The following is a 10,728-nucleotide window of genomic DNA, read 5'->3' as shown; positions in this document are numbered from 1 at the left end:
AAGTGGGGCATAGGAGTTAGTGTGCTGTTCCTGGGTGCTCTTGGCAGGAGCTGAGTGGGTGTGGCAGAGGTTGCAGGGCAGTGGGGCAGAGGCACATGAGTGCTGTTCCTGGGTGCTCCTGGGGGCAGCTGAGTTTGTGTGGTGGAGGTTTTCGGGCCGGTACCTGGCTTCAGTATTGGGACCTTGTTGGGGGAGTAAGTGTGAAGGGAAACTTTGGTTGGGGGCTGGCCTGAATGGGAGGATGTTAAAGGGAGAAAGCAGAACACCTGGTTTAAATGGGAGTAGACATGTATCATTTTTAAAGCCGTGTGTACGATGTATCATTTCAAAAGCTGTGTTCTCAACTTTATCTGCCAGTGTTTTCTTTTGTTTGTCCCCCCAAAAGAGTAAATTGCAAGTTTTTAGTATAAGTCTATTCTGTACATTCTGTACATATAATTTATGTGTTTTTCTTGTACCTTAAATTTTATTACAATTAGGTGATGTGTAATGATTCATTGTTTATATATCAATGACTTTCATATTTTAAATCAATCATTTTTATGGAAACCATTTTTGGAAGTCCTCATTTACTTTGCTTTTTAGTTCACTATTTCCCAGTAAGTACAATTACTCATCCATTGGCATTTCCCTTTTTGCTGTGCAAAGGGTATATTCATTCTGAAATACTTTGATGTGTATTTTGTCCAGTGTGTGTTACTCAAGCTTCATGGAAATTTAATTATCAGTTGTTTTTGTCTTAAAATGGGAGATAAACTGTAGTTGAAATGGTCAGGTTTTTAAGGCATTTGTCTTCTGGTGACATTTTGCTCTGTTGAGACATGCATTTTGTAAGTACATGTCTTTATAGTAACACACATATTTCATGTCAATATTTTTGTTCATAGAACCAGTTTCAGTAAAAAAAGGTTTTCTATTTTTTCAATTCATCATTTGATATGTTTGAGCCTCTGTTCATGTTCTATAGGTGGGAATGGATTATGATCACCATCTGATAAAAGAAGCTGGTAGCAAAGTTAGGGTTAATTTTTATTTTTACCACAAGGTCATTTGTCTTAACGAGGTTTTACAAGTTAGCATCCAAGTAGGCAATTAAGAATATTAACATTAACCAGCACTATTATAATTAATTCTTTTTTACTTTTGGGATTTTACAGTGGGATTGAGAATATATGAGGAGTATCATTTCTTAGAAGTATTTTTAAGTGTAGCAGATGCAACCAAGCTTACATATTTCCATTAAAATATGTAGCCCTGAATTCCTGGGCTGGGGTTGTGGCTACACCTCAACATATACGTGTGTGTGTGTGTGTGTGTATGCTTTGAAATCCTGTCACTTTTGATTTTCAATTATGTAGAATACCTTTCTGAGTGTTGATTATATTTGTATAAGTTCATTTCATAGTTTTTGCTATTTAGAATACCTCAAAATGCAAATGAGAGCTCTCATGAGGAAACTAAATGTGTAAAGTTTGGTTTCCCACAGCAGTTCTGTGACGTATCCCAGGGCCTCCAAGCCCTGGCTAGTGGTTTGGTTTAGAATGATGATGGTATAAATGGAGAAAAGGGATGCATACTTGATTGTTTTATTTGTTCATATGAGTTATAATTGAGAATAAAATGTATTTTGACATACATAAATGGAGTATAACTTCTCATTCTTTTGGTTGTACATGATGTAGATTCACACTGGTCATGTAATAATATATGTATATAGGTTAATAATGTCTAATTCATTCCACTATTCTTCCTACCCTCTTACCCTCCTCCACCCGCTTCACTCCCCTCTGCCTTATCGAAATCACCTGTATTCTTCCCTAGAGGGCATCCTCCTATCTCAGTCTCCAAACTCATGGACATTACAGGTGTGCACCACAGTGCCTGGCTTTTCTTTTCATTTATTCTGACGTCCCAGGCAATATTTCTTCTCTCAAAGATTTGTATTGTTTAACACCTCATAAGTACATATTAGTATGTACAATGTAATTACTTTGATTCCTGGGTAATATCTATCTCAACTTTTATCATTTTTATTGTAAATATATTTTAAATATCCTCCTTTCTATCTAGTTTCAGTTATTCAATGCTGTATTCACCTGCCTCTGCCATAGAACACAAGAACTTATTCATCCTAACTGTAATGGTGTTCTGGTTGACCAATCTCTCTCCATCCTCCCACCCTCTACACTCTTCCCAGCTTCTGGTAACAACTATTCTCTCAACATCTATGAGATTGACTTTTGTAGAATTCACATATAAGTGGAATCAGGTAATATTTCTTTTTCTGTGCCTGGATTATTTTATTTAACTTAATGTCCTCCATGTTTATCTCTGTTGTTGCGTATGACAGGACTTCTTTTAATTTTGTGGTCAAATAATATTTCTTTGTATATATCACATTTTCTTTGTCCATTTGTCAGTTCATGGGCACATCTGTTGTTTTCATTTCCTGGCTATTATGAACAGTGCTGCAATCAGTAGGGTAGTGCAGGTGTTTCTTTGCCATGCTCATTTCATTCCTTTTTGTATACCCCCAATAGTGGAATTTCAAGATTATGTGGTAGCTCTATTTTTAGTTTTTGGAGGACTCTCCATACTTTCTTCTATAATAACTGAACTAACTACATTCCAACCATCACACTCTTCAAAAATGGTTTTTGTGTCTTGCCTACCACATTTATCTCAATATTTCCCTAATATTATGGCTTTCCAAGTATGAAAATATCTACCTAGCCAAACCATTATCTCACTGTCCTCAATACTGTCATGTAAATAAAAAGGTTTTACAACTGTTTCTCAAACACACAATGACAGTTTCTTTCTGGAACTTTACTAGATTTTTATGCATCAATATCTTTGCCTTTCTCAATAATTTACATAGTTTATTCCAGTATACTTAATTTTAAGTGTTTACTGTGTTATTATAAAATTGATTTGTCATTTTTACTTTACCATATTTGTTAATAGTACCTCAATTTTACCTTTATATCCCAAGGGATTGAATCTAGGGCCTTGTGCATGTGAGGAAAGCACCCTACCAACTGAGCTATATCCCCAGCCACAGACTATATTATAAAAATGGAGAATTTCATAGATACCATTGAATTTATGTATTGAGATGCAAGAATAAATAAAATGGCCACATGAGTCATGAATAAAGAATAATTTGAGATTATTCAAAAATAATATCAATAATGATGACATAAATTAAGATTTACTAATAATTAAAATGTCTATTTTTCTAGCACTTCAGACAAATAATCAACCTAGTCAGCAAGAAAATGAGCACATGCATTATTATCTAGGCAGTATATATATCCATGTAAGGTCTAAAAATATTTGGCTTTTATTTGGTGCAAAAGTTAAGAAAAGTCACACATCACTATTGCTGCATTATTTAAATAAAATTCTTTTTGTTAATCTTTTCTTTTTTGCTGGCATTGTAAGGATTTCTAGTAGACATAATGTATTAATTTATTGAGGTATTCTGCTTAACTTGCATCATAGACTCCTCAAGATTTACATTTAATATGTAAAAATATTTTGACATGCATAATCTATTTTTATTTCATCAACACTTTTTCTTAAGTTATGTATTTATGAACTACATAAACAAAAATATTCTACAAAGGTGATAACAAAATGAACAGAAGTAAAACAATTCCATTAAACATATAATAATCTATGTTCACCATTGAGCATCAAATTTTTAAATTATCATATCTTGGCACTTTTCCCTTTGTTTCCTAACACAAATTATATTATTCAATACATCTTATACAGAAACCCTTTATTTCTTATTAATAATGTTTTCCAGCTAAAGCAGAATTTTCTGAATATTTCTCTGTGTGTGTGTATGTTTGTGTGCATAAACGTGTATGACTGTGTGTGTGTGTGTGTGTGTGTGTGTAGAGAGAGAGGGGAGAGAGAAGGACAGAAAGACTTTTTATGTTAGGTAAATATATTTGTATTTGTATGAAAACTCTGGTATAATTTTGCTATAAAATTTGAACTTAAAAATGAAGTATCTGATATAAATAGTTTATAAACAGAAAAATGAAATATCTGATAATAAACAGAAAAATGAAAATTGAAAAAGTATTATGTGCTGGTACATTCTTTATTTTGTAATTGATCTTTTAATATCAGATATTGATCAGATAATATCAGTACACAGTGAGACTAATTATTTGGGAAGATCATCAATATTAAATGCATTTGAGAAGTCCAAAATAACAGCTATGTTTCCATTTTGTTTTTCTTTTATTAGTTTTATCTTAGTTTTTTTTCACTGTTTGCAAAGTATAAACTATCACCACCTCCTTTTCTCATATACTATAGCTACCTAAATAAATTGTTTAGAAAATTTATAATGTATTCTCCAGTATGTTACATGATCTTTAAAGTTTGAGACAAATGTTTTCAACTCTCTGTATGTTTTTTAGATTGTTGTGATTTTTTTCATTTTATTAGAATACATGTAATGGGAGGTAATATCTCTATATTTCAATGTTGAAAATTTTAAAGGTCTTAATCACAGTACTTGTTGTAATACAGAGTTATATACATACCAGAGAATAACATTAATTTGAAAATATAGGACATAATGACAATTAAACAGGAGGATTGCAAGTTCAAGGGCAGCCTCGGCAACTCTGTGAGATCCTTTCTCAAAAATGGTTTCATCTGCTTCACTGAAATAAAATGTTGGGGATCTAGCTCAGTGGTAGTGCATCCCTGGGTTCAATCTCCAGTGTTAGAAAATAAATGAATAAAAATAAATGAAAAAAAGAACCAATTAGTTGATAACAATTTCATGAAATGAATGTGTATTTTATAAGATAACACATTAAAGGTTGTTTTTTTATTTAGGTAGAACAAACAAAAAGATAAGGTTATTTTGTTCTAATCATAATATTTATGACTTATGGGATGTATTTTGATAATTTTAAATTACTGAAAAATTGGTATATTACTTTAGTTATTTATATTTCTTTTTAATAACTAGTTGTCAGCTAGTTATATCTAGTGTATAATGGGCATGATTTGGCCACCATTCTTTGATGATATAAAACATTTAATCATAAATATGGCTTAAGAATCCTAATCTGGAGGCTTACTGAAGCTGGGGTGTGAGTGGCAAATAATGAACTATGAAAATAATAACAAGGACTTTGGAAAATGTTTATTTTTCTCTTTCTCTGATTGATATGAGTCTATCTATATGTTTATCCATTTATTTCTTAACATGTTTGATTGGAGATTGAAAAGGCAATTTGATATTATTTCTTTTTATATGACAAGGGAGGAAAAAGTCACCTTGTCCTCTACAAAGGACTCCAAGATGGGTGTTCTGTCGTGACAAGTCATCAAGATTTGAACCCTTTGCTTGAACCCTTTGCTATTTTGGAACTGAGGCAATTTACTTTTTTTTCTGTTCCTGTTTCTCTATCTAAAATGTAGCAATAAATATAGCAGCTTGTTGATAATTTCCATTAGTTTTAAATAAATGATGTGGAGACAAGCTGCCATGTAGACAGTGCCCAACAAAAATAGCAGCGACTCTTGCCACTGTCATCTATCTTGTGGTCCTTTGTCATCATATCACAATAGTGCTGAAGTATCAGAGAGATTTAATCCCTGACAGTATCATTAATTCTCAGTGATCTAAATAGTGACAGCTAATCTTTCTGGGTTTGGTTTGTCATAAATCAGTTGGTGACGAATGGTTCCTTTTCCACACAGATGTTTGAAAAATTTTATGCATTGTTCATACACTGTTGGGTGACATTCTCGGAACACATTCAACTGCAGCTATTTGAAATGTTATTACTAAGAGCCCCTCCCCCAGTTGTCTTCATGACACCTATCTTCTGTAGCTTTTCCTATTATTTTCACTTACATCAGAAATTTCTTTCTAAAAATATTCACTTTTGTCACATTACTTCAGATGTACCTTTAGGATAAAAATACAAACAAAAAAGAAACTAACATAAATATAATGATAATGAATTCTTTTTGTTAGTTGATAAGCTAAACATATAGAAGTTCTCTAATTTAGTCCTTCCAGTGATTCTTCAATATGGGTGATTGTTTTCCCAATTTTAACTGCTGAAGAGACTGGCAGAAGTAAGATGAATCATGTTTTAGTGGTATCATCTTCTCTTTGTTATTGAGACTTAATGAAGAATCTGTCAGTTATTTTCTCCTTCTTGCAACTTAGAACTTAACATGCTTTTATGCACTGAAAATAAATACTAAAAATAAAAGAAATTCATGTTGCATATCTTTGTTAAGGGAATAGTATACTAAAAATCCTCAGTATCAGCAGTCAGATATAAGGTAAAAATAAAATTTCTAAAAATATCTGTATCAGTATTTCTGAGAATAATTTGAAAAAGTGATCTAAGGTATTTGAAAAAATGTTACAACACTTCACTGAAATAAATAGCACTGTTATTGTTTTTGAGAAAAAAATAAACACTCAGGATATTTTTAATTAAAAAATGTTATAAATTTAAGTTATAAAGGATAATACTTAAATAATTTAAATTTAACAAAAACATTTGTATAGGATGGATAAGTGTGCATCAAGTATAACTATTCATAATAGAGATACCTGGAAAATGAAAAGGAGTAGTTCTACAAAATATTTAACTGTATCATTATACTATAGTAAAGCATTATAATGTGGACACAAGGTAGCAGGTCTATTATATGAGAATAAAAAAGGATCACTAGAAAATTTCTAATTTTTTGAAAATAAATCTAATAAATTAATTGTAGAACTTGAAATTTTTATACTATTAACTTCATTTCTAAAAATCCTGCCAGAAGTTACAGAAAAAAACGTGTGACATCTTATGGATGAGTACATGCATTGTAAGTTAAACAGTAGAACACATCGGTGTTCAAGTTCTTACAGGCATGACGTTAAGCACCTTGCAGCAGAACAACAAGCTGTAGGTAAATTCTTCTCCATGACATTGTCACCTGTTTCTTTAGTAGAACTGCATAAGCATCTCAATAAAGTTCAGAATGAATGCACATTTAATTAAGGATGACAGTAATTTTTATGTAGTTTTTTTATCTGCCATCATTAGAAATGTAATTAATATATAATTTTCCTACAATAAATATAACATTAGAATTTCAACTATTTTGCAGAAATATTATTCCAGTCTCATCATAGTGAAAACTTTAGTAAACTTTGTATTATCCTTAAAACATTTTATAAATATTATGCTAATTCAATATTAATAAGAGATCAGTCTAGTTTATATTTTTCCCTAAAAATGGCATTTTAAAACAAAAGTGCATATTTATACCTACTTCCATCTTATTTTCAGATGTGCATCTATAAGAAAAAGTGGATTTTTGTGAAAAGGAATAAAAAAATACTTTTTTGTTAGCTTACAATGTATACTATGCAATTTTCAAAGAACACTGTGAATTATGTACACATTAAATACATATAATCATATATGTAAATATTTTAGTGTATATATATACATACACACAATATAAAGCAATGTTTTGATGTTCTAGAACAGAAGTATCTAGGGAGTTCTTTCAGATTTCCTTACACTAAATTCTAAGTTGCCAAGCTAAAATGGATGTATTTCTCTCAATACAGCATAAACTAATAGAAATAAAGAAAACTATGATTTCTAAATTAATTTAAAAACTACCTGTTGTGTTACAAAATGGCAAGGTTGGGGCTGGGATTGTGGCTCAGCGGTAGAGTGCTCGCCTAGCATGGGCAGGACCCGGGTTCGATCCTCAGCACCACATAAAAATAAAGGCATTGTGTTGTGTCCATCTACACCTAATAAAATAAATATTTTTAAAAAATAGCAAGGTACTAAAATTAGAATTCAAATTCATATCTGTATATATTTTCAAATATTTGAGCTCTTTTCATTTTTGCACATGAGTCCAAAATAACAATGAAAATACCTAAATCCACACCGTACTAGCCAAAATTTTCACAATATCTAATTACATACTTATTCTATCCAGATTCCATGGTAACTCTTGGCAATAACTAAAAGTGTTTCTAGTAGTAGTAGTAATAGTAGGTAAATGTTATTTTTTTAAAATCCAAAATTATTTTTTCAGTTTGTAATTTCTTTATGATTTATTTATTATTTCTACCCATGTGGGGTTAAGAGTTATGTGACAGAGCAGCCCTGAATGGAGCTATGTAAGTTTCCTGGAAGTTACGTAACAAAATACCACAAACTGTGTAGCTAACACAAGACGTTTATTCTCTCAAAATTCTAGCTGTCAGAATCTGAAATCAAGGTGTGAGCAAGGCTGTGCTCCTTCTGAGACTATGGATAAAATCCATCTGTTCCTCTTCCTAGCTTTGGTGATAACCATTAATCCTCTTCAATTTTTGTCAGCTTGAAGCTGCCTCACTCCAATCTGCTTCTGTTCTCACAGGTCCCTCCGTTCCCATTATCTTATATATAAGTCCTTCAAGCATATTGCTTCAGGGGCAACATTAATTCCCTCATGTTTACTGCAAGTAATAAAAACATAATGGATTTTACCATCTTAGCCATTATTATAGACTGACAGATTAATTTTGTTCAAATTATAATTCAAAATAAAGAACTTACAAGAGTGACAGGCTTATTGCGTATTTTATTTTACAGTCCCAAGCTCTATTAAGTATCCCATTTTGTAATGCCATTTGAACATTCTTAAGTTAGATATGCAAATAGTTGTTTTGTGTTAAAATATGCTGGTATTTTAAATCTATAATTTTCAGTTAGGAATAAATTTTCTTAAATGATACTTAAAAAAAATCAAATAGTAATTCCTTTAAAATAACATCTTAGCCATTTTAGGTGTGTAGTGGAGTAATATTAACAATTCACATTGTTGGAACAACCTAGGTACTCTTCAACAGATGAATTGATTAAGAAAGTATGGTGTATATATACACAATGGAATATTACTCAGTCTCAAGGAGAATGAACATATGGCATTTGCTTGTTAATTGATGGGACTGAAGCTGTCATGCTAAGTGATATAAACCAGTCTCAGAAAAACCAAAGGCCAAATGTTCTCTCTGAGATGTGGATGCTAACCCATAACAAGGGAGGGGAAGTATAGGAGTACACTGAATTGGACAAAAGGGAATGAAGGGAGGGGTGGGAAGAAGAAAAAGAGTAGAATGAATTGCACATGATTTTTGAATGTGCATATGAACACATGAGCAGTATACCTGCACAAGAATGGGATAAAAATTGGAATGGTTTGCACTCCATATATGCATAATATGTTAAAATACATCCTAGGGTCATGTGTATGTAAAAAGAAACAAATTTAAAAAAGGAGAAATAATTTTATATAGGTTTTGTATTCAAATTAACATATTTTATGCTGTCAGTGATGAGAAATATAATAATGTTCTCTGATAAATAAAAAGAATCAGTATTTGCATATTTTCCTTTCCTAGAATGTTTATATGATCATTTGCTTTTTTTGTTATACCATTCTTTTGTTTCCACTTGAAAGACTGCCTGTAGCAATTCCAAAAAGGAAGTCTAGTGGTAATTAACTCACTTAGCTTTTATTTTTTTGCCAAAAAAGTTGTTATTTTTTCTTAATTTTTAAAGGAAATTATTGCTGGTGCTCTCTTGTCAGTTGTTAAATTGTTTTTAGTTTGTGTGTGTGCATCCTTTTTCTTTGAAAAATTAATACATCATATCTGACCTAAAGTTTTCTTCCAAAAAATCTGCTGGTGTTTTTCTGAAAGCTCCATCTTAGGAGATAAATCACTCTTCACTTCTTGTATTCAAAATTTTTAATTTTCATTTTATTTACTTATTTATTTATTTTCTAGTTGCTGATAGACTTTAGTTATTTATTTACATATGGTGCTGAGAATTGAACAGACTTTTATTTATTTATTCATATGAGGTGATGGGAATCAAACCCAGTGCCTCACACTTGCCAGGCAACTGTGCTTCTGCTGAGCCACAGCCCCAACCCATCAAAAATCTTTATTTTTAAATTTTGATTGTTACAATTTTCCTCAATATGGGTCCTTTTTGGATTCATCTTAATTATTTTTCTTTGAGTTTCTTGAATTTGGGTATCCAATTTCTTTCTCATAATTGAAAAAAAAAACGTCTTTTATTTTTTCAAATGAGTTCTACTCACCCTTCTCTTTCTCTTCTTTAGAGATACATGCAAAACACATATTTGTCCTTGTGATGTTGTCTCATAAGTCCCTTAGAGTTTCTTCACATTTAAAATTTTATATTTTTAATTTTCTTTTTGTTTCAATCAATAATTTCAAAAAAATATTTTATTTCAATTATTGTTTTATTTAAATACTGTCATGTTGGCATTTTTACACTTTACATGCATTTTCCTGATTTTGTGTCATTTTTTTAATATTTATTTTTTAGTTGTAGTTGGACACAGTATCTTTATTTTTTTTATGTGGTGCTGAGGATTGAACCCAGGACTTTGTGTGTGCTAGGTGAGTGCTCCACCAATGAGCCAGAATCCCAGCCCTTTTGTGTAGTTTTCTGCTGTTTCCTCATAACACATGTAGGTATTTTTACAAGGACTATTTTTCATTTCATGAAATTATTCATAGACCTTCAAAGTCTTAGGATTGGTCTTTGTAGAGTTATCTCATTTATTTGATTTATTTGTGTTTCTGTGTTTCTTCACGTGTCTTGTTATTTCTGTTATAATTTT

The sequence above is a fragment of the Spermophilus citellus genome, assembly GCF_964194105.1.
Source record: "Spermophilus citellus genome assembly, chromosome: 1".
In the NCBI taxonomy this organism is placed as follows: domain Eukaryota; kingdom Metazoa; phylum Chordata; class Mammalia; order Rodentia; family Sciuridae; genus Spermophilus; species Spermophilus citellus.
This window is presented reverse-complemented; position numbering follows the sequence as displayed.